This window comes from Taeniopygia guttata, chromosome 2 (genome assembly GCF_048771995.1).
Source record: "Taeniopygia guttata chromosome 2, bTaeGut7.mat, whole genome shotgun sequence".
Taxonomy (NCBI): domain Eukaryota; kingdom Metazoa; phylum Chordata; class Aves; order Passeriformes; family Estrildidae; genus Taeniopygia; species Taeniopygia guttata.
In genome coordinates, this window is record NC_133026.1 from 79,770,760 (window position 1) to 79,796,728 (window position 25,969).

At 38.6% G+C, this 25,969-nt stretch overlaps 1 protein-coding gene across 10 annotated transcripts in view; it reads left to right on the forward strand.

The window, feature by feature from the left end:
* Positions 1-25,969, forward strand: part of CTNND2 (catenin delta 2) — a 667,938-nt gene that overhangs the window by 443,634 nt on the left and 198,335 nt on the right. The window lies entirely within an intron of this gene.

Sequence of the window (25,969 nt, forward strand, 5' to 3'; positions counted from 1 at the left end):
TAAAGGAGGCATAAAATTACATTTCAGTCTTTGCATTCTAAGATACAAAGTTATGCTTTCAAATACATGAATTAAGTTTTTGTTTAATAGAATTTGAGTATAGGGAGTATCAGAGGAGTATCTGGAGTATAAAATACTGAGAGGAGGAAATTTTTCAATGCACTCACATGAAGCAGCTTTCTTTATTTACCTTAATTAACCTTTTTTGTTTGGACACTTGGTCTTAACTAATCTCTAACAGGAGGTATAGTATGTGATTCACAATAAATTTCTAAAATATGCTATTTGCAACCCCTCTAAGTTCTTAGTGTTGAAGATGATGCCTTGCCTCTAAAGGTGTATGTGCAGTACTGTTAGTTTTAAACAGGCAGCATAAATAATATATTGCAAACCTGAGCCAGGCAGCCTGGGTATTGATAACAATGTAGAGAACCAAGATTATTCTGCAAAGCAATCCAAGAAATGAGGCTATCAGTTGCTATCTCAGTGGGTGAGTGAGGCAGCTATAATTGAAAGCTAGTTTGAATTGTCAGCATAAATTCTGCCTAGCTTGTACATACACTGAAATTACTGAATTCTCCAACAAAAATTGTCTCAGGTTGTCAAGCAAATCTGTTTGTTGGTGTGAACGAAAGATACCCATCTCTGGGACTTCCAGAGTATTTTAATGCATTACAGTGTTTACAGAGTACATTATTTCTAGCTTAGGTTGCTTCTGATTCTACAAATTTTACCCACCTTACTGTCCACTGTCATCTTCAGCTGAAGGTGGATTTTCTTAGGGGAGGTGATACATGTGTAGCTGCTTGCATATCACAGAAACAGGCTTAATCTTTTAAAATCCAATAAAAGGTGTGATGGATAGTAGTTACAGAGAAGGAGAAGTGGGAATAAAAAAAGTATGTGACATCCCTTCTCTTATATTTACACTGTCTAGTACAGAACACAGGCTGTGTCATGTCACAGGATGGCTGTCACAGTGGCTGTGCAGCTCCAGCATATATTGGTCCAGTTTGGCTTGTGGAAACAGTCATAATTTAGTATGTAATAGTTTTTGTTCAGGTATTTTCCTGTTTCATCCTTACCCATGAAGCAAAATGTTGCTTTTCTCAGTTATAAGCACTAATTTTGGACACAGATTGTAGTTCTGTTTTCCACTACTTTGAGAGAAATCAGTTTTCACATGATCCCTTTCATGTGTTCTTGGTATTTGTTCTATAGTCATGCATGCAAGGTTGTGATCCAATTTATTGTATTGCCAGTTGCCTCAGGCCCAGAGGTATTTACTTACTCTCCTTAATCCCTTTATCTGCTAATTGAAATAATCCTTGGAAATTTCTTGAGGTACTGTTTTCCTAATTAATTCTAACACTTAGTAATATTATCTTATTATCTCATATTTCTGGTTCATGTACAGAACTTTAACTGGAGAATAAAGGGTGAACTCATCCTGTAGTTGTGTAGATAGTGTTTAGAGAAATGGGATAAAGGGGTTGACCTGGAGTATTTTGTTTGGGGTTTATTTACAATGACTGAACATGACTTCTTAAACATTTTTTCTTAGGGAATTTTTGTGTTTGTTTGGGTTTTTGGAGTTTTCTAGATTACTTGACAGAGTTTAATTGTCAGCTGTGTCTGCTTTGCTTTATAGTGGCTGAATACCTGCTTTATGTCTCCATAAAGGTTTGGGAGTAAGAATACCACCTTATTTACAAATGAGTTGTGAGTAGCCTTCCAGATTGTCGTTTCATTGTTCAGCCATGTGTGATCATAGGATCATCTGGTGAAAAAGCAATTGCAATGCGTATCTGGTTGTCCAGCTTCCACAAAAACCGTCTTGGGTTCATTATATACCTCTCATTTTGGCCAGAGGTTAAATGTAGACATGCAGGTACTGTATTACTATTAGAAGAAAATTCTAAACATAAGAAGGCTAAACACAGTGATTTGAATTTAAAAAGAAATAAAAACAAACCACAACCTAAACTAGCAGTTTTCGTTGTTTTCCTGTTACATGCTTGAGAACATTTTCTGTAGAGCAGGGGAATATCATCTCATTTGAAAAGCAGACATCACAACACTTACAGATTTGGCACATTGGAAATTATCCATGAGAGCTATACTGTGCTAATTTTTACTGCTGCCCATATCTCTCCATACATTAAAAAAGATGAACTAGACTAGAGAGGAAAAAAGTGTTGCCAGACTTTTTCAGATGCATAATTGACTTTATATTATTAAACTGGAAATCCTCTGGGATGCTAGAGATTTACTTGAATAACAGCTCCTTGGTGGCCATCTGGGCTTTTAGATGATAAAACAATGTACTAATTTTTCTTAACACTGTGATATTCTAGAGTACAGTGCAAGATCTGTATTAAAACCAACTTCCCTGGGAGGGGCTTACCCATCATGTTTTTTACACCCTCCTACTATAATATTTTTTTTGTGCTCTGCTTACAGACTTCACTTACAAAATCCAAAAGGGAGACAGCTTGTGTCGATTCTGAGCATTTCTTACCTTATATAGGTTAAAGTAGTTTATAAACTTCATAAACACCAGTTATTTTTACCACACTGTACAACCTGGAAAGTGGTTTTTAGATTAATATTGCTTATGAAGCTTGTTAGCTATGTGGCCTCCTCTCTTCTTATTACAAGATGATGCTAGAAAATCCTTTTTAAAGTTACTTCAGTTTTTCTAATATGTCATTTATTTCTAGACTGCCTATCTTGATTCCATCATTCAAGAGCAATGAAACCCATACTCTTCAGGCCAAACATTCTTGAGGGTGTTTTTTTTTTTTTTCTAAAATTATAACTATCCTTTAGTTAGATTTAGCCAGGTAAAATATAAGAGTAGATGGCATAACATACTTTATTCAACGTCCAAAACACTCCTTGTCCTAGGGAGTTCAGCTGCAGCCAGAAATGCTACTGCCACTAAAGAAAAAAAGTCTGGTCAGGAAATGCTGGATGGTGCAACTTGTTGAAGCCTAGGTTTGTTAAGTGCTATTAAAAATGAAGAAAAATGAAAGAAATTTGTGCTTCAAAGCATTTGTTTTGTGTCTGTTTTTTTCATTCAGTTCAGGGAAACAGAGATAGTTGAGCTAGATACACAGTTTTTATGCAAAGACAGATGCTTCTGTACTTTTGTTGCTGATTGAAGGAAGTGTTGCAGCATTTTTGAGAGAAAGAGGACATGAGTTATAAAATTTGAGCTACTCCAGTCTAGGCCTCAGATTTAGGCCTTGTGAGGCCTTCAAGCCTCTGACGCAGTTAGAAATTCAGAGCTTGTTGCGCAGATAGAAATAGTCTTAAGGTGTGAGGGGGACCACTAGGTTGTTTAGGTGTGAATTAGTATAGGTTTTATAGTGTAAGGTGTAGGCCGTTTTAAGGAAAAGGTAAACAATGTTAGCCTACCAATCAGAGTGTCTTTGTTTTTGTAAACTATGTGGAAGCTTATATAAACTACCACCTTATCTTGAATAAAGGGAGAACGCTTGATTAACCACATTGGTTTGGACCTGCGTTTGTCTTGTCCAGCTTTCCGTTTTTCTGAGATTCCCTGGCTTTAAGGAAGGATATTACTGACTAAAAATAATATTATGCAGCAATACAGGAGATGAGCCTGTCCTTGCAGGCTACTAGTCTGTCTGAAACAAGGTCGTATCATCATCTACCTTAAGTTGGCTTAATGCCCCCCCTTGACTTAAGAGGGGGCATTTCAAAGGCATTCATAACACATCTCAATGGAGGTGTGTTAGCTGATTTTCTGCTCTGAACTCACCATGTTTTTTATTTATTAATACCACTATTAAGCATGCAAGGGACATATATATATATATTTTTCCCCTTTTCTCAAATTCCTGTTGACTTTGATCTGAGATTTTAAATGAGGTCTGTATACTCCACATTCTGGAAGAGCAAGCAATGAAATTTCGGAATTGTGATTCTAAGTTAGCTCAAAGGGCTTTTGAGTTCTGTATCCCGTCTGATAGAGGCCAGCATCCAGGGAAGACAACAGAGCAAGCCTGCTGTTACTATGCAAAATGTTTTTGCATCCATATTGTGTTCAAGGAGTTTTTCAGCTTCTATGCACCTTCTTTGAAGATCTTTTGGGAAACTTGCACTTGATATTTTATTTAGATGTCTATCAGTTCTTGTACTGAATACAGCTTTAAAAAAGAGATCCGTATTCCTCTTCTACATAGCAGTCATAGTTATGTGGATCTCTACCACATGTCCCGTAACGCATTTCTTTTATAGGTTGAAGCATTCTCTCTATATTTAGAAGTATATAGTATGGAAGCTGCTCATTAATTATTAGTGTTGCCTTACAGTCTTTTCTATTTCCATTAAGGTTTACTTAATTGTTTTTGCAAGAGGGAGGTTAGAACCAGGCATTCAAGGTGTGTACCACAGATATGGAAGTAAAGATAATGACAATGGTGCCTTTGTCTTACATTGTTTTCCTAATCGCATATTGATTTCACAAATGTTTCACAGTATGAAGCTGATACTTTCCTAGAATTGTTATATCCAAGTTTTCTTTTTTCATTTTTTGAAAAACAATGCGCTCCTTGGCTTCTCCACAAGCTTCCAGTGGCTCGTGTTGTTGCATGTGCTCATTAATTCAGTTTTTAAAAATAGTTTCTAAAAATTTTCTGCCCTCCCCCCCCCCCCCCCATTACTTAATGCACATAAAATTTTAAACAGGAGGTTGCACAATCTAGCTCGAGGTTCTCTTATGTCATTCTTGCATTTCTTTCATTGTGTATGCCATCATAGAATAGTTCGAGTTGGAAGGGACCTTTAAAGGCTGTCTACCTCCCCTGCAATGGTCAGGGATCTTCAAATAGACCAGGTTGCTCAGAGTCCCATGCAGCCTGACCTTGAATGTTTCCAGGGATGGGGGATCTACCTGGGGAGCAAGTTCCAGTGTTTCACCACCCTCATCTGGAAGACATCTAAAAATGTCTCCCTTTGATCTTGTCTCAGATTACCCTCCTTCAGTTTAAAACAATTCCCCTTGTATTGTTGCCACAGATGCTGCTAAAATCTTTGTCCCTAGCTTTCTGAGACACTCACTTTAGGTACTGAAAGACCACAATAAGAGGTCCTAAACTCCAGCTCTCTCAGCATTTCAGCATAGAAGTGATCCAGAACTCTATAATCATTCCTGTGCCCCTTGTCTGGACTCATTCCAGCAGTTCCACGTCCTTTCTGTCCTCTGGGCCCCCAGAGCTGGATGCAGCATTGCAGGTGGGGTCTCACCAGAGCAGAGCAGAGAAGCAGAATCCCCTCCCTCACCCTGCTGACCACTCTGCTTTGGATGGAGCCCAGGTTACGATTGGCTTCTTGGGCTGGGAGTGCACGTTGCTGACTCATATCCAGCCTTTTATCCAGCAGGATACCGCAGAGAAGCAGAATCCCCTCCCTCACCCTGCTGACCACTCTGCTTTGGATGGAGCCCAGGTTACGATTGGCTTCTTGGGCTGGGAGTGCACGTTGCTGACTCATATCCAGCCTTTTATCCAGCAGGATACCCAAGTCCACCTTGGCAGGGCTGCTCTCAATCTGTTCATCCTCTAGTCTGTATCAATACTGAGGGTTGCCCCAACTCAGGGTCAGCACCTCTTGCACTTGGCTTTGTTAAACCTCATGAGGTTCCCATGGCAGCACTATTCAAGGGTGTCTAGGTCCCTCTGGATGGCATTCCATACTTCAGGCATGTACCACTGAGCTTGGTGTCATCTGCAAACTAGCAGAAAATGCAGTTGATTCCACTGTCTGTGTCATTCATGAAGATACTAGTCGGGACTGGTCTCAAGATGGACCCCTGAAGGACACCACTCATCATCAATCTCCATTTGGACAGCAGGCTCTTGACTGCTGCCACATGGAGGCAACCATCCAATTGGCAACCAGCCAATTCTTCATCCACTAAAAACTCTATTGATCAAATCCACATATCTCTAAGTTATAGAAAAGAATGTTGTGGTGGACCATGTCAAAGGCCTTAAAGCAGTCCGGATAAATGACATCTGGAGCCCTTTCCTTGTCTATTAATGTATTTGCTCCATCATAAAAGGCTGGTCTTGGTAGGTCTTGCCTTTGGTGAAGCCATGCTGATTTTATCAAATCATCTCTCTGTCTTCAATTTGTCTTAGCATAGTTTCTAGGAGGTTCTGTTCCATGATTTTTCCAGACACAGAAGTGCGACTGACAGTTCAGTAGTTCCCAAGGGCCTCCTTTCTACGCTTTTTTTTTTTTGGAATGGGTGTCATGTTTCCATTTTTCCAGTCAGCCGGGACTCCATCTGACTGCCATGACTTTTCAAACATCATGGAGACTGGCTGGGCAACATCCAATTCCTTCACATACTTCTCAGGGATGTTTTCAGATCTTGATATGTGCTTCTAAAAAACATTTAGCATTGGCTTTTATATGTGTGAAGGTACTTCTTCACCTACTGATTTGGCCATTCCTTTGACCTACCTAATTTTCAGTGTTTTACCTGTTATTTAATGTGTCATGTGCAAAGGGGAGATCTTCTCAAGCCCTTTATGTTTCATCAGTGTATCAGCACCCCAGGAAAGCCAAGACCTTTGTGTCTGACCTGTGGCATTATGGGGACACTTCACTGAACAATCCCTCTGGGTCGGGGGGTGGGTCAAATGTCTTGTTCAGGGACACACACATCAACAGCATAAAAGAAGCCCTCTCCCAGATGTCCACAGTTGAGTATCTTACCTGTTACTGGCCACTGCTAGTGCCCTTGAAGGACTCACACCAACAGTTTACACAGTACCTCTCTATATAATAGAAAATTGTGACAGCTTAAGGTTTGAAGATTGACGGTGATAATACCTGGCTGCAAAAACTTACACAAAGCAATATACAGATTAATTCTTAACAAAAACTATCTCAAGATAATCAATCAGTGCACAGGAATTACTGGCTCTTATCCAGTAGACATTCCTATGGAAGAGAGGATAGGTTCAGCCCAGAAGTTAGGATGGAGTTTTCCCTAACTTCTCCCCACTTTCAAATTACTTTTCTACTATTACCTTGTGTTTCAGGTGGAGCTTGAGTGACTCTAGTCATATGTAATTCTGTCACTGATTGGTGTAAATTCTAAGGCATAGTCAGTGAAATATAGAGCACATGCTCTGTGAGGGGTGGTGGTATTTTGGAGGCAGATAGCTTGGGGTGGGTTATTACATTTGGGATCAGCCCATGGTTGCTGTTTCAACAGCAATACATATTTTTGCTCTCATGCTTGCCAGCTGCTATGTGAATTACCAGCTACAAGGTACCACCAAGTTGCGTCTATTGCAAGGATTTCCACAGAGCCTGGCCACGGTGTCTCCACTCCACGCCACCCTTCATTTTGTTCCCTGTGGCATGTACTGTGTGCAGGAAGTCAGGCATGCTGACTGCATCCCATCCAGGGAGTGGAAACTTCATTTCACTCTAATAATGTCTGTATTGTTATAACCTCTGTTAGAGTGTGAATATAACTTCCCATTTTTTTTCTAATTTACCCTGAGTCATTTTCCCATATCATGATACCTTAGTTTTCTCATTTAAGCACAATCCCAAATTTTCTGAAAACTTTTTTCTTAATCCCAAATTATGCCCTTTTTGCTGTTCTTTAGCCATGGTAACTTCTTTTTAGGGTTTATTCATTTTTCTCAGATTTAAGTATAGTGTACTAAATATTGCTAAACCTTGACCGATGATAGAGAGACCATTTAGCTGCCCTTCCCAACTAACTTTTAGCAAGCTGCTTCATTCTAATATGATTTCTCTCCTTGAAATCAAAGACAACTATAGGATTTTCTTTGGGGTTTTGCTCCAACAAAGATGTTTTATCTGTGTATTCTTTATGATATCTTAGGCTGGTTTATCTACTGCAGTGTTGGGAACTAGACTTCTGCACAAGTGAGGACCAGCACAGGCATTACTTTCCTTGAATGGATTAGTAAAGATTAGAGCCCTTCCATGCAGTATCTGTACCAATGTGTAAAAACTAATTATAACAGTAGATTTATTTGGGGTGAGTGTTCACCACACAGAATATCCAATGACATGAGAAATATTAATTTATTTTTATTTTTAATATTAGACATTTTTAAAATTAATGTACCCATGGAGTTAATTAGATGGAACTATATAGTGAATGTCCAGTGTAGTGAGTTTTTCTGGTATAAGTTAATGGGCATATGAAAGAAAAGATGATTGGAAACAGTCACTGTAGATTTACTTAGGGTGAATTATGCCTGACCAGCCCAGTTGGCTTCTCTGATAAACTGACTAGATTTCAGGATTTCAGGGACAATAGCAGCTCATGTAATTGACTTTAGCAAGGCTTTACTCCCACAGTATTCTTTTTTCTATATTAGAATATTATGGTGTTGATGGGACAAAAGCTCAGGGTGTGGAAAGGTGCGTTTATGATCACACTCTGAGGCCAATTGAAGGACATCCTATACCTGAAGGGCAGTAGCAAGTGAAGTATCATGGGATCTGTCCTGCTTAATTTCTTTACCAATACCTGCTAGAAATAATAGAGAACACTGTATTCAAGTTTGTAGATGACACCAGATTAGGGTGACCGGTTGATACTCTTGAGGGCAAGGCCACCATCCAGAGTGACTTAGAGAGGCTGTGGAAATGGGTCTGCAGAGGAGCCTTAGGAATTTCAGGTGGACGGATGTCAAGTCCTGCATCTGACAAGGAATAAGGCCATGCAGTGACTCTGGCTGGTGCCTGAGTGGTTGGGAGCAGCTCTGCAGCAAGGGACATGGGACCTTGGCAGGTACAAGCTAGGCAGGAGCCAGCAATGTATCCTGACTTCAGGGACAGCCAGCTGCACCCTGGGCTGTGTCAACAGGGGCACAGCCAGGACAGCAAGGGAAGTAATGACCTGTCCCTGGCCAGTCCTTGTTAAGTCACATGTAAGTTACTGTGCACATCCCCCCGCCTGATACAGGAGAGACATCAGCAAAACAAAGTGGCTTTGGTGAAGGGAACCCCAAAGATGAGCAGGGAGCTAAATGTAAGTCCCATGAGGAAAGCCTGAGAGAATGGAGCTCATGGAGAAGGTTATGGTGGTGTCTTTTCTGGTGCATAGCAGGATGTTATTGAGAAGCATTTTCACAGTGTTGTGGAAAAAAAAGGACAGGAGGAATGCAAAGGCTAAAACGGAGAGGTGTAGACCTTGTATAGAAATTCTTTATTACCACATGGAGGCTCAAGCTGGGGAAAGGTTGCTCTCAGAGGTGCGGTGGTTTTTATCCTTAAGATTTTCAAGACATGAAACCTGACAAGTTTAAACCCTGGGCCATCTAGTCTGAAGCTTACCCTGCTCTGAACAGGAGGTGGGAGGAGGTGATCCTCTGTTGTCACTTCCAACCTAAACTTTCTGAGTTTGTTTACAAACTCATCCAAGGATGACCGTTCATTCTTGCCAGCTGTTTGACTGGACCTTTGGGAAAAAATTACAAGTTTGTGTGTGTGTGTGTGTGTGTGTTGTGCACATACACATACATCAAGAATTTGAGATGAATTAATGTTTTTTTAGAGTTAAGAATGAAAGTAGTGTGGATGATATGAAATATACCAGTTTCTTCTGGATATTACAATCTGTTGCTAAAGAGTGGTTACTAACTTACTGTTCCACGACCAAAGGTTTCTTTGCTGTATTCTATATTGTTATATGGAGTACTCACAGGCAGGGTATGTTTTCTTCAAAAGAAGAACAAATTGGAAAGCTTGGGAGTAGCAAGCAGTGGGCAAACGTACCAAGAGCTCACTTTGAACATCAGTAGCTGTCATTTGGTCCCTACACAGTTCCTGCTGCTGTCATTAGTCTTTGTGCAAGCATTCTATTCCCCCCTGTATCATTATTTTTCAACACTTTTAAAATACCATCTGAATTCCCTGTTTATATCCATTATTTTGGTTTTTTTCTAATTAGCTGGAGGTTAAAGCAGCTTAAATTTCAGGTGACTTTGAATGCACCTTGCTGCAATCTTAACCCAACTCGTTAGGAAGGCTGGCACAGGAAGACAAATAGTCCCTGATGCAGAGTTAGATCTTTACAATGCTTCCCCTGGAAGAAAATGTTGCCTAAAGCTACTGAGGTTTTGATGGAATTTTTAATGATTTACTAGGTTTAAAACTCAATTCAGGTATACAGAATTCCAAATACGCCTGCTAAGAAATAAAATAAGCCTAAGACAAGTGCTGGTGTATATGAATGGCACTTTTTTGTTCTGCTTGCCTTAAGATCATTGAGCACTTTTTCCCTAATGTATTTGTTTCATTTAGGCTGGGCTGCTTGTGTTTCTCCCAAGGAATCTGTGTTGAATATCTCCATCAGTGTAACATATCAGTTTAAAAATACTGCTAGAACACAGGGCTGAAAATTAAATTACAGATATTACAACCATAACTTGAACTTAAAGGAAACAAACTCTTACTTCATGAAACATTTCAGAATTAAAAGTAGGATTTAAATTGTGTACACTTTCACAATGATAAATAAGATAAAACCTTCAATTGTTAAACTAGACTGAACATTATTAACCAAACTGAGCTGCAGTCCTCTTTTAGGTATAATAGTGAATGAGCTCTTCATAATCTTGTTTCAGGACACCATTTGGATGTAGGATGTATGTGCTCTTTCTCTTTCTTACATGTAACTGGTGATATGTGTCCATGCTGCAAGGAAGAGGTGACTTTCGGGACAGAAAGGAGCATATTTACACCCTCCATCCACATGTGTGTGTTTCCTATTAACATGCATATTCCTTTTATCTGGAGGAAAAGAGCATGAATCCTAGGATTACAACCACAATATAAGAGGCAGTTGTTAGACGTTCAGTTTTCTAGAAGCTAAGAAAAAACTCAAGCTCTCAAAATAGAATGGTGCTTTTCTTCAATTTTCTCATGGTGACCACCTAGAAATACTTCTTTTAGGTAACAAAAGATCCATTTTTTTCCTCTACAAGATAGTAATTAGCTTTAGATATTCTTTTGTAAAGAGAAGCAGTGAAAATAATGAGAGCTGAAATAGTTTATCATAATTAACCAGGAACTGTCCACTAAAATTGGGCATCAGGAGCAGTGATATCCAAATGAGGAGACAGGGAGACTGGTGCCTTTCTGCCACCCTTATCCATGGCAACAGACTTGTCTCAGTGACCTGAGGCTCCAGTTCCTTGGCCCTTTGAGAGGCTGGTCAAGACCCTACCAGATACTATTGCACAAGGAGGCAATATTAAGGCAAAACCCTATAGAAACATTGCCTTACCCGTAGTGTGAATTTTGCTTGAGCTGCGATTTTGTCCAGGCTTTTCCTAGTTCAGGCAGTAGCTAAGGGAAACCCTTTTCCATATCTTTCCATAACTTCCATACCTTTTCCATTCCTTCTGGTGGAACAATAAAGAGAGCAAGGATAAACTCCAGTTGACAGAGAAAGTGTTGAACTAGAAGCAGGGAGTCTGTAGTTACTTTTATAGAGAGGTTAAGGGGGCTACACACTATGAATTGTGAAGGTGCGACCGGAGATCTCAAAACTGATATATTTAGGAGCAGTTTAGTTGTCTGTAAAATTTGTTTACAGTTGCCATCTGAACCATCTGTTGCCTTTCCTTGCATTGTAATCAGTTGGGGTAGATGATGTTCCGTAATAGATGAAGGGTTTTTTAAAAGTATGGTTTATGTCTCTACATACCCATTTATAGAGCGCATCTTCTAACGAGGCCTAGATCCCATTGGTGCTATTTGGGGATGCCACTGTAGTAACAATGATAGAGTACACGCTGTTAATGCTGTGTCTGTAAAGCATTTCCAATTAAAGTCATTATGCAAATGAAAGTTGCCTCCTTTCTCCATCTGGTTGTTTGCATACAGGCTATGGCATGCTTTTCAGTGAATCAGTTTTTGGTGTATTTCTTAAAGTTTATCTTTAATGTTGGCAGGGGTAGGGGAGGACTTCCCTCATATAGAGTCAGTGTCCCATGACAGGAATTGCCACCAGTGCTTTGACTTGTTGGATGTACAGCTCTATGCTCGAGCATTTGAGTTGATGGGGAATTGGCCACAGCACTGCTGTGTTCCACTCTCTCTTGCTGGTGATGGCATGGGAAGCCTAGCACAATGTCAAGAATCACACCTTCTTTCCAAGGGGTTGAGCAGTATTTGGAGCCTAGAATAGGTAATCAGATAATGGACAGCAAAACATACAAGAGGTGACTGAATCTGGTTTCTGAACTGCCCACTGAGCTGTAGATTTGGTTCCTCCAGGTGAAGCTTGGAAGACCAGAGACAGCTTTTTCCCCTGCATCTTAGTGAGAATGTCACCATTCAGGATTACCACTCAGACATTTTCATGGGAACTACAGGATGACCAAAAGAGGTAGGAATCAGCTGTAATTTTTAAGAATGAAAGGTAATTTCCACTCTGTGTTGACATTAACATCAGTTTAAAAAGCCAAATCTCCATTAGGTCTCCACAGAATTAAGATTAACTGAGATTTAATGCACCATTTACAGATGTCTTTATACCACTGCAGTTTTTGTCAGGATTTGTCAGTCTCATACGTAGTCATGACCAATCTATTTGAGAGCCCATCTCAAGTATTTATCTAACAGTTTGTATGGTAGTTGTTTCACAACATAGTATTCACTTCAGAGAAATTGCACCTTCTAGTTTATCAAAGTATTGGGAGTTTAACATCTGTGAAGGAATGTGTGGATATATGGATCAATATGTGAATCACAGTTTTCCTTTAATAGAAAGAACATGACTATGAATCAAAAAATGCTCAATCAGAGGTTAGGTGGACCCCTCTGAAAAAAAAAAATAGCAAGCAAAACATTTCTGCCAGCATTTATAACTATTTCTTGTAGCATTTAGTCTTGTAGAAGATAACCCAATTTTTGTTGTCCAGCCTAAATGGCTCTTGTGTGTTCGTTGCAAGACAAGTCTCAGCAGCTGTGATCAGCACTTCAAACAAAGATACAATCAATCTTTCTGCTGTTTCAGCTAGAGATGTATTACCTTCCTCTAGGATCACAACATTTGCTTTTCCTTAGAAATGGGGCTTTTAATTCCATGCAAGCTTAAGCTGATTGTGGGGCCAAATCACAGCAATTTTCAAAATCTGGTGTATGCTCTGGACTCAGTATCAAAACACATTTCTTTCCTTATAGAGTCTTGGGTTTTTTCCCCTTCTGCTTGTGGACTGTGGCAGATAATTATCACCTGTTAAAAATCTTGTATTTATAAAAACTATACAAATTTAATTTAGTGCATGAATCCTAATGGCATATGAAAGGAAAGGGATCAAGTCGAGCAGTCCAGTTTTTGCATATTAAAAGAGTAAACGGATGCATAAATACCACAGGGTGTGATGACTCTGATCCTCTTAAAACAAAGTACTGCAAGAAGTTGTGTATATTTATGTATGTGTATACATATATTCATACATTAGCATATAGTTGAATACATATATTTTAATATACACACAGTTATGCATTTATATGCACATATATTATTATATGTAGGATATATGTTTTTCCTAGAGAAACATGCTGTGAAGTTAGTATTCACATTTGGCAAAGAATTGCTGTCCTTCCATTCATGTTTGCTTTACTATTTCTAGTTGTTTATTCTGAAATACTATTTTTAGGGATTTAGGGAATGAAGAGAGGCAAGTTTCTTTAAAGTAAACTTTCAGCAACTAAATGCAGTGCTGCTGAAAGGGACCTGGGCGTCTTGGTCAGTAGCAAGTTGAACATGAGCCAGCAGTGCCCTGGCAGCCAGGGGTGCAAACCCTGTCCTGGGGTGCATCAGGCACAGCATCACCAGCCGGGCAAGGGAGGGGATTGTCCTGCTGTGCTCTGCTCTGGGGCAGCCTCAATATCAAATCCTGTGTGCAGATTAGGGTCCCACAGTATAAAAGGGACATTAAACTACCAGACAGTGTGAGAGGTGTGGAAGGTCACAAAGATGGTTAGGGGCCTTGAGGGGAAGCCATATGAGAAGCAGCTGAGGTCACTTGGTCTGTTCAGCCTGTAGAAGACTGAAGGGAGACCTCATTGCAGTGTGGAACTTCCTCATGATGGGAAGTGGAAGGGCAGACACTGATCTTTTCACTCTCATGACCAGTGGTAGGACTTGAAGAAATTACAAGAAGCTGAGTCAGGGCAGGTTTAGGATGGATATCTTCACCCAGAGGGTCCTTGGGCACTGGAACAGGCTCCCCAGGGAAATGGTCACAACACCGAGCCTAAAAGAGTTCAAAAGAAATTTGGACAATGCTCTTAGGCACATTGTGTGACTCTTGGGATGTCCTGCATAGCACAAGGAGTTGGCCTCAATAATCCTTGAAGTTCTTTTCCAATTTAGCATATTCTTTGATTCTGTAAATCTACAGAACTGCAAATCCTTGATAATATTTTTCTCTCTAGGGAGCAAAGTAGGGAAAACATGTAAGGCACATAGGAAAAAGTAGTTGTTTCTGTAGCTAGCTGACAGTCCCAGACTTGTTTGTCAGATGGTGGCATTTCATAATTCACATCCTATTCCTTCATCATGCATAAATGATGAAATTGGTCACAGAGTTTTGACATAAAAATTCGTTCACTGTTTAGAAAACTGTTTTGGGTTCTTTATTATTGCAGTAATGTGGGACAGATACTAGCGAGAAATCAAAATTAAGTTGAAGAATACTATTATAATATTTCATCATAGTTTACATGTTCAAAGCACTTTGGTGGCTTTAGTATTGTATAAGCATCTAACATAAAGCTGCTAAGTATTTCATAAGGGATTTAGTAGTTAAGAGTAAATATCATAAAAATAATTAATGTTTTACCATTTAAAAAGTAATTTTAAGGACAAGCACTACTAAATACAAATTTTAAATTGGAGTATTGTGTATATCTCTATCTCTACAATGCATGTTTTAGCTTCAGGAGCTAAAAATATGTAGCTATGTTGTATGAAACCTCTGAATAATGTTCTGGTTGCATTAAAAAAATAAATAATCAGTTTGCACTGTTTATTTGAGTTAATATTTAATGTGCATTATGAGTTTCTAAAATAAATCACTTACAATAATTCATTATGGAAAGATAATTTGTTTCTGATTTTATTGTGTCCTGTATGCTCATGCTGGCACTAATCAAAGAAAATTCATAATAGGAATTTTGCCCTAATTTGAAGCAAAATTTACATGTTGGTATTTTTTTTCCCTCAAACATCATAAAGTCAGGCTGTTTTATTAATACTTCAGAACTTAAATATTCCTAATGAAAGACTTAATCATCTTACATATCGTGTTTTCTTTCCTATTTATATGAGAATAGGCAAGTATTAATCACTGCGGATTTTTTTTTAGGAGGTCAGAGAATCCTTAAGAAAGGAGTACTTGTTACAGCAGAAACATTTTTAAACTACTTAATGTTTTCATTTGCCCCTCTAATCCCTTTCAACAGGTCACTTAAGAGTTATGAGTAGTTGTAATTAGAGTTTCTCATTAGCTTTATGGTTGAAGTTGGTTAGATTGTTAAAATTATTTTTAGTATGAAGAAGTAGTTTGTGTTGCTTAGCCTGTAGCTTAACTATAAAAGAGGAATTCAAATTAAGTCTTTTCCCGTTCAGTCATCGTGTAAAGACACAATAAACATACTTATTAAGGTATAATATATGACACAGAAAGTATATGGTGTTCATTTCTCATGTGAATAGTCCTTTCTTACACAACTAGTCATTATCAGTTCAAGAGTTTGCTTCTGCTAAGGCTCATTAATAATGATTTTGGAATTGGTGCACATACTTCTCTGAAATTGAGGGTAAACAAAACACATTTAATGAGTTTTATTTCTGTACCAGTGCTGGCCAAGAAACTAGAAGCCTATATATGCTTACATTGTGATATGGTTGCACAGACCATCTACAGTAAGAAAATCTTCCATTATCTTGCAAAAAAAAACCCTAAAACATTGTTTTGTATCTGTCTTTTTGAGCAGAAAAAAGTGTCATTATTGCCACTGTATTTACATCTAAAAAGGTTAAGAGCTGAATTTGCTATTTGCATGTTGCTGGAGACATTATGCACCATCATAGAAAGAAGTAAATGTTTTCTATCTCATGAAGTAAACATTATTAAATTCTTGAATCATTAAAATGGAAAAAACTTAGTACTGTTTTGAAAAATCTGCAATGTATGAACACTAAGACTGTAAATCCGGTGTTAATTCTAACTAGCTAGGAGAACATTATATAAGCCAAATAGAAGGTGGCTATGCTACTGATGGTGATTTTTTTATTGTTGTGGTTTGGTTTGGTTTGGACTGGATTGCTTTGCTTTGCTTGAGTTTTCTTTGCTTTGGTTTTGTTTGGTTTAGTTTGGTTTGTGGGGTGTGGTGTGTTTTTTCTTTGTTTTTAGTTGCCAGGTTAGTGTTTTCCTGAAAAGAGCTAGTTAGATTGCAGAAACTCTCACCCTGTAACCTCTTGGGAAGTTCTGATCCAGTGGTCTTCTCAGGACAAAGTCAACACCAAATTTAGACAGGATGGCTGAAGGCTTTGTCTAGGTGTGCCTTGAGAATCTCCAAGAACAGAGATTATGCTGCCTCCTTAGGCAATGTTTTATAGTGCTTAATTCTGATTTTGAACATTCCTTTCTTTATGCCAAGTCAGAGCTCCCCTCATTTTAATTTTTGACCATGGCCTTTTATGCTTCTTCCACACATCTCAGTTAAGAGCTTATGTCAACCTTCGGTGTAACCTCCTCTTACATTAAGAAAGGTTGCTGGTAGGTCCTGCTCCCCAGGCAGTTATTTTCCACCCTGTACCATTGCAAGTGTTTATTCCTAGAAGCAGAACTTTGCATTTGCCCATTTTGTATGTCATGAGGTTCCTGCTGGTCTGTTCCTCCAGTCTGACCTCAGGTTTGTCTGCACAGCTCTCAAAGTTGCCCCCAGATAGGAGAAGAGGCAGCAGACACAAGTTGGGACAGAGGAATTTTGGATTAAGTGCGAAGATTTATTTTTCTGATCCATGTACCTAGAAGTGGCTTTCAGGACAACTTCCTCCATTATTTTTCCAGGTGCCAGAGAAAGACTTGTTATCCTATCACCTTGCCATTTTTAAATACCAGTGTAGTTGGGTTTTTCTTCCATTATTGAGGACCTTAGCCAATCTCCATTCCATGCCAAATGACAGACTTTCAGGGTCACTAGCAGGCTCTCAGCACCATCACATGCATCAGATTTGTAATGTATTTCGCTATTTGAAAACAGTGTCGCTTCTCTTTGAACTCTTCAGACATAAAACCCTGGGAGACTTTGTTGGGGAAGACTAACACAGAAGGTATCAAGTACCTTGATCTTCTCCATGCCTCTGATTACTGGTTTAGCAACGAATTTGTGGTTCCATTGTTCATTTTCTGGTGTTAATGTTGCAGTAAGAGCTGTTTTCATTGCCTTTGACATTACTTGCACATCTCAATTCAAGCTAATTTTTAGCTTTCTTAACAGCACCCATGTGTGTTCAGGCAGTATTTCTGCTTTCCTCCTTCCACATCCTGTTTTCACATGCATCCCATGTACCCATTCTTGCTACACTGCAGCTCGGTGGTGATTTCCTCAAACTTTTTACTTGGTACACTAACATAGATAATCTTGGCTTGTGGTCTGTTCAGTACTAAAACTTGTGTTTTTTTCTGATTGATGCAACCTTTGTCCTGTGACAAAAGCTGAGGATAAAATGCGAAAAATGAATCAGTTTAATAGCCTTAATTTTCTTCGTTTGAATTAGTTTTACAAATAAATCAGTATTTAGAATACAGGTCTGGAATTTTCTGGGAAGCTTCAGCTATGTTTCCAGTGAAACTGAAATTCAACCATGCTTAGTGCAAAGTTCATGCAAGTAACATTAATTTACTGTAAAATTGAAGACTATCAATGTAGTCTTTAATCCTGAGAAAAATTAGAAAAATATGTAATATCTGGAAGAAATTGGACAGAGGAGATGTAGCCTTTGTGTGTCTGTGTAATAATTGATACTCCCTGTCACAAATTCCAAGCAGCTAAAGTAAAAGTTTAGAAGGTAAGATAGCGATGTATGGATAGACAGCAAAGCATATGGTGCCAGGAGCTTGATACTGGGAATAGTCCCACTCTCTATCTTCATTATTAATATGGAAAAAATGCAAACATATGTTAAGTTTTATTTTATATTTTTCTTTGTATAAATGGAACCTTATGGATTTCATAATCTTGGACTTTAGCAGCCAGGACAGAGCACAATGTGATTTGGCATGATGAGTTTTTTATTGGGAAAAAAAAAATCAGAATAATATTTGACTTGGAAATTCCAAACTAATGTAATTAAGGGGAAATTAGATCAATTTATTTATTTATTTAAAGAAGGAGACGCTCATGTAGGAAATAATGATGCTACAAGAGACCCTTGGCATGCCTTCTCCCTGGCAGCAGAATGGGAATGCAGAGAGCTGTATTTTAAAGGCTTCCACTCATGGATGAGGGGAGAAGGAGCTGCCCTTTCCTGCACAGATATGTTGCTATTTGTCAGAGAGGGGAGAAACAGGTCAAATTGGGATTTAAAGGAAAACTACTAGGATCTGTGACAGTGTTGAGCAAGTGTGGACCTTTTGCTTTTAGTCATTTGTAATCAGTAAATTGAGTAATCAGTTCTGCACTTAAATAAATCACAAGTTGAGGGTTGAGTTAAAACTTCACAGGAAAAAAACAAAAGTGGCATATGGCTTTATCTGTCACTAGGAAGTTCTGGAAAGCTTGGGAGCATGGTTAAAGTACTATGGATTCTTAAGCAGGACAGAGGCTACAGGCAGCCATTGAATTGGCCATTTGCAGTGTGAAAATGCCATCTGAATACATTCAAAAATATAAACAGTTATCAGAAAAACAGAAAAATCTGTCATGCAGAAGTTCATCAGCACAAGCACAGGAGCAGCAAAACTGGAGTTGTTTTACAGCAGCTCAGAATGCCAAGTGTGTTTCTTGCACTGATACTCCTTCAGCAAGTACTTGCCTGCCAGCAGTGTAGTGAATGAATCTGGGGGATAGAAAATAAACCAGCATTTCTCTAACGTCTGCTATTTGGGAAGGGAAATTTATTTCAGCAACAGGTATCTTCATGACTGACATTCTTCCTTATTGCTTTCATTCTGTGTGGAACAGCGGTTTGTGTTTTATGCTTTAATAACAATTTAAAAAATTGTAGAATAATTTCAGAGCTGAAACGCTGAGATTTACTTTATTCACCTGTGTTTTCATGTATTTCTTTTAAAATTTCTGTTCAACCAGTCTCCAAAAAAAGAGAATATTTAAGTAATGTCCTCTGCTGCATATGGGATTATGCAGCAGATATTTGCTTGATATTTGCTAGTGTATCTTGCTGGTTTTAGTCTCTACAGTATCTTAAAATTTTGCTTCTATACTGCATACTGAAAAAGTACTTCTAGCATTTAGCAAGTAAGGGTAGCTTTATATTTTATAAGTATTAATTCACTAAATGTTAAATTAATGGTAATAAATAGAAAATTCAGAAAATGGAGATATAATGCCATTGTTAATACCAAATTGTTTCTATTATTTCTAGTGAATTATGCAAGAAAATTCCAGTCATTATAGTGTTCCTGTTACAGTTTCTTCTGAAGATTTTTTTTCAAGAAACAGTGACTGCATAGTAAGCTGGACAGATGTTTACATAGTATATGTAACATAGCATTTATGTGAGTCACTGCATAGAGGGATTGCTCTGGAATAATAACCATTCACTTAAAAATTAATTCACAATACATTCAGTTACATGTTCAGAAGTGTATATCTAGGAAAACACATTTAAATTACAGATTTAATAATAAATTTCTGATGTGATTTCATTTTCACTACATACAATTCTGCATAGCTTGAAATCATGAAACTGCTCTTTAAGGAGCTTTTGCTTGGCATCTTAAAACATCTTGCTGTGTTTTTATCTAAGTGTGGATACTACATGAGCAAGTTGGAAAATGTACCTAAAAAAACTAGCACTATGGTAAATAAGTGAAAGAAATTGATCAGTTGCAATAACAATAGACAAATAATTATTGGAAAGACAAGTTTCACATGCATTGATTAATGAAGATAATCATATTTCTTTTCAGATATTATCCAGATAATCTTGAGATTTCTCTTCATTAGTTTTACAGTTTTTGATGTCAGCTTTAAAAAATTATTTTTCTCCAGTCAGATTAAGAAACTTGCTTGATAAAATGCTTGTTTTCATTCTCTTAGTTTGACTTTTTCTGTAATCTCTTTAGTTGTCTCTCAAAATGCCGCAAGCCAGTACTGCTCAGTCACTATTAAAATGTTAAATTATCAGTAAGATTTTTACCCCTCATCATTACCCCTCATTACCCCTCAGGATGAGATTGTCCAGACAGTTCAAATAATAGCAGGGACCCAGTGTTCTCTCTAATATTGTTATGGGTGAAATTTTGTATCGCGATATTTTCTCTGGGGTTGTCGAGAGTCTCCTCTCCACATTTTCTATGGTTGGGCATCAGATCACACCATCTTGATTCAACAGAAAAGGAGTAATAACAGTCCAAACAATGACCCAGGTTAGAATTACTTCTCTGGTTTCTAGTGATTTACTTGAGGTAAAAATAAAAATGTGCTAAGCTGTGGTTTCACCCAGGCTGGCAACCAAGCATCACGCAGCCATGGTGCTTCTGTGCAATAGAAAGTCTTGAAAATTTAGCTTGGATTTACTTGCTTACATATGTGCAGTTAATTTCCACAAACTTCACTAAAGTAGTCTAAAATACAGAAGATGAAGTTCTGTATCAAAAAGGTCCAAGTCTTTTGAATCAATAAGGCTTTTCTACTCCAAAACTGTGTGCCAGCTCTGTACTGAGGGTTCCAGGTATTGCCTGAGTTAACTCAGCTTCAGTACAAGAGGTGGCACTCATGTTTCAAAATCACGCATAATGATCTTGCTGTTTTTTGTCTCGCTTTGAATTGATGTTGGTGAACATCAACTTGATAGATGTATCATCAGTGCTGGAAATCCACAAAAATGGCTTAGTAATTTACATGGAAGCATATGTTTGAGTTTCACAAAGTATATGGGCATGATTTCAATAAAAATTAGTTACTATAGGGTTGAAAAAGTAGCTAAAATGCTATTGCTACTGGTCATTGATGATGGTCAGTAGACATTTGTTTAAGCCTATTTCTAAGTTATATTCACTAAATTACATATGCCACTGATCTCATTTTACTAAACACAGTCACTAGTTATAATAATCTCAATTAAAGGTTTTAAGTGTTTCAAGCTATTTTTAACAGATTTGGGTGAATTTAGGTACTGTTACTTGGCCATTAGACTCTTGAGGAACGAGTCTAGTTCAGTAGTCTAATGATCATACAAGCCATAAAAAAATCTCTAAAGGAAAAGTATCCAGAGGCTAAATTCCCTAAATTACTTACTACTTTAGAGTTTCTTGTTATTCTTTTAATTTCCCATGTTTGTCCCTTTCCCCTTGTTTTTTTTTTTTCACAGCTGTGAAAAGATTTTTCAAAGGTTTCATAATCTTCAGCTTTTGCAAATCATTTGTTTTAAAGATTTCACAATTTCTGCTTTGGTAGCAAATAGCAAGTATTCATTAATCACTGTCTGTAGAGTTGTTCTCTATATATACTTATGCAACAAAGATCAAAAGGTAATGATTAGTTCAGCAAAGAATTCTAAATGTGTCTCTTAGCTGAGCTTGTAGTCTTGCTTCCTCCTCCTCCCAGCTTGTGCTTCCGTATCTTCACATTTTATCACTTTTGGAGGTGTGTGCCAGAAGGACATTCAATTACAACATTTGAATGATGCTGGGAAGGCAGCAGGTCAAGGTAGCTTTGCCTTTTGGGTCAGCTTCGGAGCCCAGAGTGATGGTAGGAGAGTGCCAGCAAAGAGAGAATATCAAAGGGCCTTTCCTCATTGGCAGAGTCTAGTTTTATTTACTCCTCCAGTGAGATAGTTACATTATTCTAGCCTTACGCTGAATAAATATGTGTTCTTTCTAAGCATTTGGAAACTGTGTTAGGTACCTGTTAAGTCTCAGTTCAGACGTGACTTCATTCTTAAACCAGATATTTTATCCATCTCAATAAATAGATTTTTAATTTCAGCTCTTGGGATGAAATGAGAACAGCACAAAAATTGTTCAGATTCTCCATTCATAGGTTCTTTTTGACTTTGCACATTGTAAAACAGTTTCACTACTACATTGCCGTTATCCTTGACCTCTATGCAAACGCTTCTTCCATTACTGACACATCTCATGGATATGATGCAGTCAATGTAGATAGAACAACATCATTTCAAAATGCCTGTAGTGAGCTGAAGAGCTAAGCCTGCTCTTGATTCATCTTCATTCTTCAACTTCACTGGCTTATGTTTTCAAGATCTCAGAAGCACATCTTATAAATGAACTTCCCTCATCTTTTTTGCTCATTTTCCCCCTGTTGGGGGGAAATGCCCCTAAGGCTCCTTTTTGTGGGTGATTCATGCTACTATTGTCTTTTTCTTAGGGTGTTGTAAGAGAACGTTTATATTGCATTAAGTATCTTCACTACTCCTTTTATGAAGACAATCTTTTCTTTCTTCTGTAGCTCCCTCCTCTTAAGTTCAGTGAGACTAGAGGATATTTTGGCCTTCATGTTTCATTGGGATTACGAACCAAAGAACATTGTAGTCACTTGTGGAATGTGTCTTCAGGTGCTCAAACAAGAGCTTACACATCATCAGAGGCAAGAATTGCACTTTCTGTTATGGACTCATTATGCAGGAGTTTTACTGTTTGTCTTCATCAGTAGAAGACCCATCCTAGACCATGTGTTATTCCATACTCTCCATCTTTTACCCCTCCTTCCACCAGCCCCCGCTAGTCAGTTCTTACTTCTTAGCTCATTCGTGACTTTCTGGATTTGAAGTGCTAACTGGTTGATTCCCATAAGATTTAAATGAGCTTCTTGTGTCTAGCTTCAAATGTCTCATACAAATGGGGAATTCACTCCATAATGAATAGGAAACCCTACTTTTTAGCCAAGCATCCTTGCACATTTGTACATTTGCACTCCTGTATGGTATACAAGTACATAATTACATGGAAGACCTTGATTCCAGCTTCCCTTGTAGAGTCCTAGGTTTTCTGTCTAAAATCTTTCTCTTGCCTTTTCCCTGTGCTACTGGCAGCCATGGAAAGCAGACATGCAGGCTTCTCAGACCCAGCGCTTTTTCCCTGGTGATCCACAACCTTTGTACCCCTCATATGACCTTTGCTTCCAGACTGTGTGGTGCTGTGTGGTCTTGAAAACCTCTAGTTCCTCAGTCCCACTTTTCCCCTTCATCATAGGTCCCTGGTTCCAGAACAGAAGCATACTTGGTGTTTGGATAGAAAGGCCTCAGCACAGCCATCAGTGGTCTATTGCCATGTCCTGCCATGTGATGGTATGGGCTTTAGCCTGCACTTGGGTCTTGTTTCCTAAACTTCCTGAAAATCTTCTGACCAGGCTGATCATCCTCTTTCTCAGAGAACTTGGTTTCTGTGTTTGGAGAGCAGATTGCTCACCAGTGTCTCTGTAAACACTGCCTCTAACACAATGGATTGTGTTTCTCTTGAGTTCCTTTGGTCCAGCCCCCTCAGAAAAGGTCCCATAGATACTGTCTTCATCATGATGCATCAAGGCTACTTTCCCATGGTTCAGGTGTTTGTACATGAGATGTTCAACAGACATCTACTTGCTGGAGTGCTGTCTTTATTTTTATTTCTGGATGGGTAACAGCAGTTCTTTAAAATGGTTTCTGTATCACAGCGATTCACTTGACTGGCAGATTTCCAGATGTTGCTGAATTGCCCCTGGATCCAAGCCTCCATTTATCTTCTCAGCTCACCTCTGTTGTTTCCAGCAGCTCTGCTCACTCTGTACTTGTGGATTTCTCTCTCGGGGTTCCTGAGTGTCAGAGTCACCCCAAGAGGGATCCAAAAAGAGTCTTAGCTTCCCTAGCCCGAACGCAGCTGAAGAAGGAGTCTTGGAATGCTTCCGATTGTGCTTTTTCAAGGTTGTCTATTTCTTCTTATCTATAATATTTTCTCTCTGTCCTGCCGAGGTCTGCCTAGTACAGAAACCATAGGAGTCTGGCCTCGAGTCCTGGGTGGCTCCCAAATTATATACTCAAAATTATGTGTACCATGTTTACAGTTCCCCTACCAATACCTCAGATCTATGTTGGACAGTGTGTCCCTATCCTAAACTAATAGAAAAGCGTTACTATCACAGCAAGACATGGAGGACAAGAAGAGCAAGAAGAAGGTCAGGACACACCCAAATCCCTCCACCTTGTCCCCTGAACCCCTTATCTTAAAAACCCAAAAATTCTATTTTTTCACCCCCTCTTAGTTCAAATATCAAATTTCTCTGTACGAGGAATTACAAGTCACAACGGTCATAAACCGTTGTGACTTGTAATTCCTCATACGGAGCTGACAGTTTTCCATGGGCTAAAATTGAAACCACAGATGTTTTTGACTTCTTGCCAGGGTCTCTGAGATCCCTGCTAGGGTCCTGAGACTGCCAGACCAGCCAGAGGGATGTCCTGGACTCCGACATATACTAGGACTCATGTTACCTTCAGTAAGGGCTCTGTTTCTAATTTCAGATTTTTGGCTGCATCTTCCTTCTCTTCCTTCTTTCTGCCCCATGCAGTGCATTACTGAGCAAAAATTTCTTCTTGATCTTACTCACAAAAATTTGACTGATTTCTTACTAATGCAAGAGGGACAAAGCAAAAACACGTAAATACTTTTTGCAGAAAGCAATATATTCACATTAAATATTTTAAATTACCAGAGAAAAAACTAGATTCTGTCTTTGAAAAATAGGAAGAGCACTAAACAATATGCCATGATCAAAACAGAATTTCTGACAGTTTTTATTTCAATTTAAAAAATAAGTTTACCGGGGGGAATTGTATTAGGGACCTGACTTTGAGCATCAGTTATAAAATACACAAAATAATAATACATAGAAAGTTTTCCATTAAGTCATCTATTTTCTATGACTTTCCTAGTTTAGGGAAATTACACCTAACCTAGCTACATCCTTTGATTAGGAATCAGGCATACTCAAGGGAGAGTCAGGTCACAGCTTGAGGTTACCTTGCGGCCCTTATCCATAACGTGGGTATTGTTCCATGGTCACCCCATTTTTTGAGGTCTCTCTTGGAGTTGGCAAGGCTTGGGTGTGTTCACCTTCTTTAGGGTATCTCCAGATTTGGTCCCTAGTCATTTCCCATGATTTTATCTGAACTGACAACAGAATTCTTAAATAAGTTGTTAGCAAGTGCATCATGTTGTTGACTAGAAAATGCCAACAAAAATCCGAACAAACTGTCCCTGTATTAGCTCTCTGTGTGGACAGTAGCTTGATCCCAGAAATGGTGAGCTGAGTCTCACTGGGCTGAATAGCTTTAACCACTTAGGACCATTGGAGCAGAAGTTCATCATCCTCAACAAAAATAAGCAAAGTGAATGGGCACTCCATTATTCCAAGAAATTCCTGTTTTATCTAATGGCAGTTCTGTGAGTTTGTTCTGCAACTGAGTTGAAGCATCCTAATCTGTGAGTAGCTATTGTGGTCCTTCTGGTATTTCACAGAAACTGTTCCTGGTCTTACATAGTCATATTTTATTTCTCATTACTGTGGCTGCATATCTGTGTTTGGTTGCAATATAAAAATATATTATTCTGTTTCTGTTTGTGCAGGTTAGATAACTTGTATTTTCAGAGATACTTTGTGTCAGAATGAGTTTTGTGTAAGGGAGGATAGGTAGCTGCTGAACACTGGGTGATTCAGCAGTGTT